This window comes from Ursus americanus, chromosome 18 (genome assembly GCF_024610735.1).
Source record: "Ursus americanus isolate L20-20 chromosome 18, mUrsAme1.1.p, whole genome shotgun sequence".
Lineage (NCBI taxonomy): Eukaryota > Metazoa > Chordata > Mammalia > Carnivora > Ursidae > Ursus > Ursus americanus.
Window position 1 is genome coordinate 27,859,478 of NC_142144.1, and position 11,523 is coordinate 27,871,000.

At 35.0% G+C, this 11,523-nt stretch overlaps 1 pseudogene; it reads right to left on the reverse strand.

Annotated features, from left to right (window-relative positions):
• Positions 1–7,037: 7,037 nt before the first annotated feature.
• On the reverse strand, positions 7,038–7,922 carry LOC123781289 (small ribosomal subunit protein uS2 pseudogene; annotated as a pseudogene).
• Between the last annotated feature and the right edge of the window lie 3,601 nt (positions 7,923–11,523).

Here is an 11,523-nt window from a genome sequence, read left to right on the forward strand (position 1 = left end):
CTTTTGGTGGGAAGAGTTAGACTAATTTATTTGGATCTGTCTTACTAAGAGGACTATGTCATTTTGATTTTATATATTCAAATAAATATTTTTCTTCTTTTTGCAATCCTGAAAAAGTCACATTTCAAATCTTTTAGTGATTTCTCAGCACTTTGGGAAATGGTGGAAATTAATAGGCAAATGATTTTAAGTGTTTGTTTTGGGTTATTGCTGTTTCTTAAGAAAAACAAATCAACTATTTAGTAAACTTCTTAAAAAGACAATATAGCTTTTCAAAGAAGAGTCCAGCTGTTCACTTTTGTAACTTAAGTTATTATAGAGGAATGTGGTAGGGACTAATAAAGTTTACTTATATTGTTTAATTAGTTCCCCAGACAAATTCAAGGTATAGGTTTTACAGATATAAATTTATTTCTCTTTGCTGTATAGGATTGTTAGAGTCTTAAATATGGGTTATTCTATTTTTAAACACTTCACTAAATATTTAAGTATTATAGGTGGTTAAAATGAAAGGATTTTTTTTGCAAAATTTTTAACTCTTGAAGTAGAGAAATACATAGAGAATTAAAACCAAAACCAAAATCAAAACCAAAAAACAAACACCGTCAAAGCCCATAAGGTAATGTCCCTCACCTTAAAATCTTTCATAATTTATGGCCAATGTGGACCTATCTTTTGTAGTTGCCCTTCCTCCTCTGAATCCTTCATTTCTCACATTCTCTTTATTGCAATCGCTTTTACACAGGAAAAAAAAAAAAGTCTGTTCTTTAAGACAGTGCTCAGTATTTCAAGTCTTCTCCCTGAAGACTTAGAAATACCCATGATTTCAGAAGAAGAGATCAGAGATCACTTCCCAAAGTATTCACCAGACCAGTAATCTAAGTAGAACACATTTCTCCCCTAAAATAGCTGGGAGGCAGGGCACTTTAGTAGGAAAACACCAGGCTAGTTGTCAAGGGACATGAGATCTTATTTCAGGTCAAGAATAATAGAATTTGTGTCTTTGTTTCAGTATTTTTTTTCTACTTTTACCCTCATGGGCTTTATTGGTGGAGGAGTATATTTCTAGCTTGTTAAAATAGATTTGAAAGTGGTTTAATAGAGGGGCACCTAGGTGGCTCAGTTGCTAAGTGTCTGCCTTTGGCTCAGGGTGCGATCCCAGGGTCCTGGGATCGAGCCCCGCATCAGGTTCCCTCCTCCACTGGGAGCATGCTTCTTCCTCTCCCACTCCCCCTGCTTGTGTTCTCTCTCTTCCTGGCTGTCTGTCTCTCTGTCAAATAAATAAATAAATAAATAAAATCTTAAAAAAAAAAACAAAACCCAAAACTGTTCTTTAAAAAAAAAAGAAAGAAAATGGTTTAGTAGAACTATCCATAAATATTACAGCTTTCTTACAGATGAATTTGAACACATAGATGCTAAAAGTTTTAATCTTGTACTGATTAATTTTTGGGCTTTCAGAATATTTTCTAATCCTCTGAGGCATTCATTTCAGGCTTAGATTTTTTAGCCTAATCAGCCATGGATATATGAGGGCTGTGGTTGACAACTGCATAAGCATTTTTACTTGCAAAGCATTAAAATGCATTCTTTCTTCATTAAGTAAAGAAGGAATTTATTAATAGGACATTTAGAAAATCACTCAGTTGATGGAGACATAGACGGGCAAGCTCAGAAAAGGGGCAATAATACAGGGATGCAAAAGTCATGACACAAAAACAGTCCACTGAGGAAACCAGTGACACCAGGGGAGACTAAAACCACAGTTTGCTCCATTGTCACTGCTTTTCCTGGAAACTGGATGTGGTGGCCACCAATGCTGCATCCTCCTGAATCCACTCTTTCTGCCTCTCTCATCACTGCCTCCTAATTTAGATTTTTTTTTTTTATTTGACAGAGATAGACAGCCAGCGAGAGAGGGAACACAAGCAGGGGAGTGGGAGAGGAAGAAGCAGGCTCCCAGCGGAGGAGCCTGATGTGGGGCTGGATCCCAGAACGCTGAGATCACGCCCTGAGCCGAAGGCAGACGCTTAATGACGGAGCCACCCAGGCGCCCCACTGCCTCCTAATTTAGAGTCCTGGACAGACACACACAAGTATCCGAGTCTGAGTGATGCTTGAAGGCCTCTTGCTGAAATTATGATGCCTAAAATCGAGGAAGCTGACATTTTTTCTCAATTAAGCAGCAGTTCTTTTGCATGATTACCGTTTGAAAACACATTGTGTCTTTAATTCTGGGCTGCTAGTGACGCATTAAGGTCCAAACTATGAAGGTACTGAAATGACAGTAGTTTGTAAGGCACCAAATGGTCTTTACACGTCTACTGTATAATTTATATAATATCAAGAAAATATGCAAATATGTAGGTTCTGTAAAGCGATTTGTTATAGAATATAGAATAGGAATGATACGTTTTTAGCTCAAAAAAGGTAATAAGTCCATAAGCTATAACATCCTTAGAAAATACTGTTCATCCATTTTCCATGTTAAACAGATAAGAATGTTATTCTGACTTCCTCCTTCATTAATATTGCCTTAATAACAAATCATTTGAATTGATACTAGGGTTAAATATAAAAATAGATGTCTTAGTCTATGCATTATGAATATAATTCTACTCTTTCATTTAGGTGGTGAAATATCTAACTTTTAGTCAAAATTTATCTACTGCCGGTAGCTTTTAATCACCAGATCATGATTTAGGCTGAACGTAAGTAAAAATTAAAGTGTGGCATACAGTTAATGGTACTTCTCGAATAAATAATATGGCCTCTTTTCTACAGTGAAGTACTAAGGAAAGAAGTGGAGGGCTGAGGGACAGGGAGGGCACTGAAAGATTCAGTTAAGGATGAAAGGGATTTTCCTGTCTTCCTAGAAACAAGAGAAAGGAAAGAGATAAAGAAAAGAATTGTGGGCAAAGAAATTGAATTGCTTTCCTGCTGACTTGAAAGACAGTGTGAGTGAGGGTGGTGCCCTGGTCAGGCTAGATGAATAATTGTTTGTAATCTGTGTTTTCCTGGATATATAAGTAAAGAGAACCAGCCAAAGACATAACACCATTGCCGGGAGGGGGGAGAATGGAAGATAATCGTTCCTCAAGCACTGAAAAGAAAAAGACCTGATCATTTGATTTTTATTGACAGAGTCCTAGGAAAGATGAGAGACTGTAAAGAGGGATAAGTTCTCACTGAGGTTATTTCTGCCCCACTATGGAAATAAAGTGCCAACAGATTAGGTAAATGGATTCTGTGGGATGGAGATACTTAAAGTTTTTCAATGTCCAGATACATAGTTGGTTTTACCTTAGATATTTATTATACAGACTTTCTGTTACTTAGAATTTTAATATGCTTTTCAAAAAAAAAAAAAAGGCTCATTGCATTTTCAGCCCTTCCCAGAAAGGCTGAGAAAAAGGAAAAAGAAACCTAAGGCAACAGGAATTCCACAAAATTAATTTACTAGATCATTTATCAGAACTTTTAAGTATGATGTTGTGACCATGCTTTTTGGGTTAAGAGGATACTTCAAACTGAAGTTATAGCTTATTTACAACCTAAGAATAGTGAATGAAAGGCAATAAGACATGACATACGCTATCAAAGACCAGGACTTCCCCAGGTAGGAAAGCAGGGATAGTGAAAACAGAACAGGTGAACTACTAGAACCAGAATTAGGCCTTCACAAAGCACTTGCTATGCCCTAACCTGCTGAGGTCTATTTTCTGGTGTTCTGCAGTAATCGATAGTTCTATTTTCCTGGTATTCTTAGGCACCCATTATTGCTGGTATTCAAGCTGTGATTACGACTGGGTACTAGTGAAGTTCTTGCCTTGAGGAAGCTCTCAGTAAAAACCAGATCAAAAAGATATATTTTGTGATGTGAATTTCTTTTCTTTTCTTTTCTATTAGTGTTTATGTTAGACTCCATCCAATATCATTTGGTTGACTACAGAGCTTAAAACTACTCAGATCTGAACCCCTCAAATTATCATCAGGAGCTGTTTATTCCTCCTTTGAAGGATATTGCTGTCAGCTGGTTTTACCCTTGACTAAGGAGTGAGGTGATACTCTAATTCAGCATTTCAAATCCCAGGCCATATTTCAGATCTTCAACCAATTAACAAACCAGAGAATTTCATTTTACCTAAAATAATTTTATTTTGTTCCTTTTTCTCATGCTCTAAAAAAAATTTAAACAAGCAAGTAAACAAACAAGAACAAACTTAAACCCCAAGCAAAATTAGATGGCCAAACTGAATTGCTGCATTTTAGAGGGGACCATAACTTTACTGAAGTATGGCATGTAAAAGAAAGTTTAGAGTTCAAATAATGTGCTTCAAAATGACCACAGCTATGCAATCCCCATTTAGGTCAAGATACAGAACACAAGCAGCATCCCAGAAATATTAAAGATGTATCATACCAATGTCAACCACTCTGATTTCTACCATCATAGATTAGTTTTGACTAATCTTGAACTTAAGTGGCATTATAGCAAATGTTCACTTTGATGTCTGGTTTCTTTCACTTATAGTTATAATTTTAAGTTATAAGGTTACTCATTTATGTTTTATTTGTTGCAACAATTTGTTTTTGCCATTGTACAGTATTCCAATGAATGAATATGTGACTATGCCACATTTTAATTATCCATTTTACCAGTGAAGAACATTTAGGTAGCTTATGTTTTGAAATTATTACGAAAATTCTTCAATTAACATTCTTGTATATGTCTTTCGCTGCACATACGTAATACAGAGTATGCAGATGTTAGATTTAGTTGGCTTTGACAAATAGTTTTCCAAAGTAATTGTGCATTGATCATGCCAGAACAAGATAAGAGATCAGTTGCTTTTCGTTTTTATGTATGCTCTTCTATTTCAATATTTTTTATACTGCACACCTTTTCCAAACTTTATTTTTTGATAAAAAACATTTCTAAACAAACTGTACACTTTGAATGTGTGCAAGTGGGTTACTAAAGGAAAAGGCTCTTAAATATGACTGAACAAAAACAGAGTAATGGTCGAACAGTTAAGAAGTATTATCTATCTTTGATGAACTTTGTAACCAGAAATACCCCTAGTTGACAAGCAGAAAAAAAAAACCAGAGAGTGTAAGACAGCCCCGAGATAAGTCACAGTGTATTCTCCCTGTCTTATAGAAAACAAGGGCCAGTAAAGGATGTAACATTCCCCATATCAAATTTAATACAGTAAATATGGCCTTGATTGCAGTTTGTAGTATAATGAGATGCACAGAAATATTATCTATAATTTTACATTTAAGTCTATGACTTATATATAAAAAGTAGTTTCCTGTTTCGTTTTTCCATGAAGCCTGACTATTGCCCTTCTAAGAAAAGGCAAATAATGCCTATTATATTTTAACAATGAACATCCTGAGTTTTTTAAAGGCTCAAAAAATGAGAAATATTTGAGAAAAGAGAAAATTTGAATTTATCTCAAATTTACAGGAGATGAAGAGATGTTAGAATAAAACTACAATAACAGGGAAAAACCCTGATATATTAAGAAATATTAGAGTTTAATATTACATTATACTTTGGCAATATATAACTAGGATTTACAAAAAATAAATCAACTATTGGTTTATAAAAATACTTTATTTTGTATATTTATATAAATATATGTAAATATATATTTTTATTTTAAATACATACAAAAATTTACTTTTCTATATACAAAATTGGGATATCATATAACTCACCTCCTATTTAAGATAAGACTGAGCTGAGAAAAAGGAGAATATCCTCCATTTTAAACAGAATATATTATGTTCTACTTAAGAAAATTATTGATGCAACATAATAGCATAACAAGACACTCCTTTGAGAGAACAGCAGTTATAAATAGTGAGAATAGTTAAGGGTTACATTTATGTATTATAGGGGGTTCAGATTAAGTAGACAAGTCTCTGGGCTGGGCTTTGAAGGACTGAATTCTATTTGTATGTCAGAAATTATTTTATTTTGTGACCTTGAACAAGCTGCTTAAATTCACTGTCTCATAATTTTCCATAAGCATAATGAGTTTAGTAGTACTTGTTCTTTCATTCTAAAGATTGATTGGAATGCTCTTTCAGAAGAGTGATTGTATATTAATCTCATTAGTATTATTTTTAATATCTCATGTCTTCTCCTTGGAATACTTACATGAAAATACTTCAACAAGGCTTTTAAGGAAAGATCTAACACTAATATTCTGTGCTTATCATAAGTGATAAGGGTTGATGTTCACCTTAGAACTTGTATAACTAATAATAGGATCAGCCATGAATGATTTAAATAGCAATTCTGCTCATTAAACAGTTCATTTCCCAAATTTTATGCTTCATAGAAATTGTTTTCCACCTAATAAATCCTGTCATCAACTGAGCAATTAACTTGCCCATGGATATTCTGGGTGTTGATCTGTCATGAGCATTAGGTTTCCATCCAAAAGATTAAATATTATATATATATTTTTTAGAATCTGTATTTCTGCAATTACGTTTCCTCATAATGAATCAATAACAGCAATGACCTGACCACTTATTTGGAGAGATTTCCATAAAGTATCCTATTTAATGTTATTTTCCCTTATAAAAGAATAACACATTGCCTCATTAATATTATACTAAGTATCAATCTTAGAATATTCTTAACACAACGTTAAACATTTTGAAAGCTACATGTATTGCTGCAAAAAAGTGTGAGGCTGAAAGATAACACTTGTTGGCTACAGGTTCAGCTCTAATCTTATTCACTGTTGCTTAAATTTGAAACATCAACAGGAACATTATTAGAGTAACAATGCTTATTTCTCAGGACAGTACAATATTTATATACAAATTATCCAACTTGTTTTAAGAGGGGAAAGTGTTTTCAAAATTTGAGGATTTCTTCATTTCCTAGATAGAGTTGAAATGAAATTCAGGTATTTCTTTTTTTCTTTCTTTTCTTTTCTTTTTTTAAAGAAACTGTTTATTTTCCATCAACCTTATTTCCATTTTGTTTGCCTCTGTGGAAGAGCAGCTTAAGACCCCTTAGTGGTTGTTTCCACCCATTCAGTGGCCAGAGCTGTGGGAGTTGCAGACCAGTCTTCAGTGGCAGGGTGAGCACTCCAGTCTTCAGAAGGGAACTGCTAAATAGGCACAAAGGGTACATGCATGCCTTCAGACCTGTCTTCAGGTTGGGTAGCAGTGAACTCAGGAGCTGGAGCAGTCCATTCATCCTGAAATTCCTCCTTGATCACAACCTTTTCAGCAGCAGCTTGCTCTTCCTTTTCAATCTCTTCAGGATCTCTGTACAACTAGAGCTCAGGCATGGCCTCCCATGGGTGTTCATGGGAAATGGTGCCAAGCATGAGCAGAACTTCTCAGGCCAGCATCAACATCAGACCCATTGAGTGAGCTCCCTTGTTGTTGCAAATGATGGCAATGTGCACACAGCAGAGAGGAGAGTCTGTGTTATACAGAATGATGGTAGGCAGGTTAACATAAAACACCCCTGAGAGGGGTGAGAGGCTGGTGGCCAGCCCTGGGATCAATAACCACCAGGAGTCTCGGCTCCCGGAAGGCTGCTTGCATCTGGCTAGTGAAGGTTCCAGAAATGAAGCAGCCAGCAATGGGAGTGGCTCCAGGAGCAGCAGCAAACTTCAGCACAGCTCCTGCCCAGTATTCCTGGATGATATGACACTGACATCAGCTGCGTTTCCAACAGCAACGATGGCACAAGCTGCCAGCAGAAACTTCACCTACGTTCTCTTTAGATTTATGAAGCAGGTACCATCACTTTTCCTTTTGTAAATGTACTGTTCCATTTGGAAGTCAAGGTTCAGGCCACCTAAGTGGGTTCCTGCTGCAAGTATTTTGAGGACATCCTCCTCCTTTATTTGCAGGACATCAAGGGCTCTGGACATTATGAGAGTTATAACTTAAAGTTACCACAGAAATACAAAACAACGATGTATCCCTCCCTGGGTAGCACAGAAAGGTCAGGTCTATTACGGATTTCTGCACATTGTTAATGGTATTTAATCACATTCATTTAACTTTTTTTTGAAGGGGAATATCACCCAGTTTATTTCTCTGACGTGAAGCACGCTATGGGAGAATAAATAATGAACTCTTTGAGTGGAGAATGAATAGATGGACGTATTTACATGTTTGCTTACAACACACATATTCTAGAGTCACAAAGAACCAACTTTCTTTTTTTATCACTTAGTTCATATTACTATCATATTTTAAAATTCCTAATATGGCTTCCATTAGCATATTATATTAATGTAAGAGAAAGAAAGGGAGTCACAGTCTTAAAAACCTTTTCTAAAGATATCCACAGGAGAATTATTTCTCAATTTCCACCCCACTCCCCCAAATTCCAGGTACTCACATTTCAAGCACTATACCCTAGATATTTTAAAAAGCTATTTCATTTAACCCTCAGAACAACTGAGTATATTATACAAAAGCTTTGTTGTTGTTGTTGTTGTTTTTGTTGTTTTGAGAAGAAGGAGGGAATTTAGCCAAATCACAAATCACATGACAGGCAAGTGGCACAGACCAGATTAAACTTCGGAGTCATTTTATTACAAACTATGTAAGGCTATTTTCATTTTCCTCAACTATCTTTCTCTTTCTTCCCTCTGTTTTTGGATTGTGAAATAATCTCCAATTTTGCATTGGTAATCTCTGCAAATTTGCTAAATCATTTGTCTTTTAAAGTCAGGAGAAAGACAAGAAAGAGATGATTAAGACTGCAAAGGAATATGGATAGACCTAACTTGGATTATAATAAATTTGCACATCAACCTTGGCACATTGACAAAGGACATGGTTCCTTGTCATTATTCAGGTCTCTGGTTAAATGTCACCTTCCCTAGAGTCTTTTCTGGGTTATTATATGCAACACGTGTCCCCTCAGTCTGTCTTCACTAAATATATTTATACTCTTTATAATATTACTAATATTTGAAATATTATTATTCACATGTTTGTTTGCTGTCTGCCTTGTCCTCCAGAAAGTAGTTCTTGAGAGCTTGGTCTCTGTCTCTCTTGTTCACCATTGTTTCTCCAGTGCCTTGGACAAAATTTGATAGAATTAAGTTGGACCAGTAATACCTATTTAATCCTCATTAAAGGAATGATTACTTTCTTACTTTCTTTCAGAATCAAGCTATGTGTTTCAGGGAAGCTGCATAAGGTCTCTGTGGTGGTTTTCCCATTTATTAAAAAAGATAATAACTACCTCACAGTGAGTTATAAGCATTACATAAAATTAAGTGAAGTAATGTGAACTGTAGTATTTGCCCTTTAGGAGACCCTCAAAAAACGTTTGTTGTTATGGTCACATAAAATATTTATTTGATAAAACAATTCAATGAAATAGATGATTTATATATAAAATACATGCACATTTATGCACAAATGTAAAAAGTGGAGAAATTAAGGATAAAAGAACACAAGCTCGTTGTTGATAATTATATAGTCAAAAAAGTGATTGCATCTCAATCTTGAACTCATATTTCTTACTTGGATCTCTCAACTTGCTTGCTGAGGCTTGGGGGTGACTAGAGACTCTACTTATACACAAACTTTTTGGAAAAGGTAGTAGATAATACAAATGACTATGGAACTCTGCTAAACTCACCAGTTCATTTCACTTTAAACAGCCAATAGTCATTAAGCAGAATGAATTTAAAGCAATGACCTAGAAATCAAAGGCAGTGTATAACCTATTACAAATCTCTTGAGCCATCCAGCCTGCCAACAGTTTTTAAACACTCTTTTGATTTTGAAGTTGCTATGTCATAAAATAACATTTTGGAAATTGAAGAGGAAAATAATATAGAGTGTATATATGCTCTGAAACTTTAACTTTCACTGTTTCACTGTAATTACCAGAGAGGAGCAATGGTAACTTAGTAAAATCCAATTACATTTTTTTTTTCAGCCAGGAGATCAGAGAGAGAGAAGTTGTAGAGAGAAAATGATTTGTGTTTTTCTCTACAACTAAAATTTTCCTCTTTCCATATCCTATTTAGATCTTCTCCTCTATTTTTCAGTGCTATGGGTATTATTACGGCGGATTACCAATTAACATCTAAGTAATTGTACGATGATGATAATGATACCATGGCTTTCCCTCTCTTTCTCAGGCAGCCCAGCAGATAAATTATAAGCGATCGATTCTTGTTGAAGTGAATAGATGGCCTAGTTTTGCTGCAATATTCAAGTTTTTTTCTCCTGCAGTCAATTCCCAGTGTCCTAGTGATTTATCTACCTTTGCTAAATTTTTGTGTTCATGTTCTTTTTACCAGTGGCATGGAATTTTAATTAGCTTTTGATAAAATGTATAGGGATACTTTCTAAACTAGGAATGGAGAAAAACTGCATTTTTTTCTAACTCTCCATGTCAAGATTTCTGCAAGCTAGTAGAAGCTAAAAAGACATTAATAGTCTTTTTAGCTAAATAGACATTAATAGTGCATTTTTAACTAATGATATATAAGACTCAATGTGTGACAGTGCCTTGGTTATATCCTGGGAAATCCTAAGTTCTGTTAGGTTTTTCAGTGTAATACAATGTGTTCAGGAACAACTGAATATCTGTTTATCATTATTTCTACCATTTTATTTTAAAATAATTTTAAACTTAGAGAAAATTTACAAAAAATGTATAAAATAACTGAATTTTTTGCAGATTAATTTTCAACACTTGCCCACATTTGTTTTGCCTTCTCTATAAGAAATCATAGAGTAGTTTTATAAACCCACAATACTTCAGCATGCATTTCCTAAGGCCAAGTTATTTAATCACACAGCCATAATCCCTAATACAGTAAACAAATTCAAGAAATGTACCATCAATACACCTTTTGTATACTTCACATTTTGTGTGTTCCAACTTCATCAATTGTCACAGTGATACACTTTATAGCTATTTGTTTTCTAGTATAAGATTTGGTCTAGGATCAGAAATTGTATTTAGCTCTCATGTCTATTTAGTTTCCTTCAACCTGGAGCAGTTCCTTTGGTTTTCTTTCTTTCATGTCATTAAAGAATATAACCAGTAATTTTATAGAATATTCCTCAACCTGGGTATTACTGTCTCCCTATGGATAGATTCAAGTATGCATTGTGGGCTGGGACACTATATAAGTGATGCTGTATATTTTTCAGAATACCATATCCAGTAGCATAGGATTTCTGTTTGTCTTTATTGATGATGTTAATTTTGATAGCTTGGTGAATTATTTATCTATTGTTGCCTAACAGTGACGCACAAAATTGGCAGTTTAAAGAACACACAACTTTATTGTATGACAGTTTCACTGGGTCAGAGGAACGGGGGTGGCTCAAGTGTGTGTTCTGTTTCATAACCAAGATGGCAACCACAGTTGAGGCTGTGGTATCATTTCAAGTCTCAACTACAAAAGGATCTGCTTCAAATCTCACATGATTCTAAGCAGAATTCGGACCCTTGCAAGCCATAGGACTGAGGGCCTTAGTTCCTTC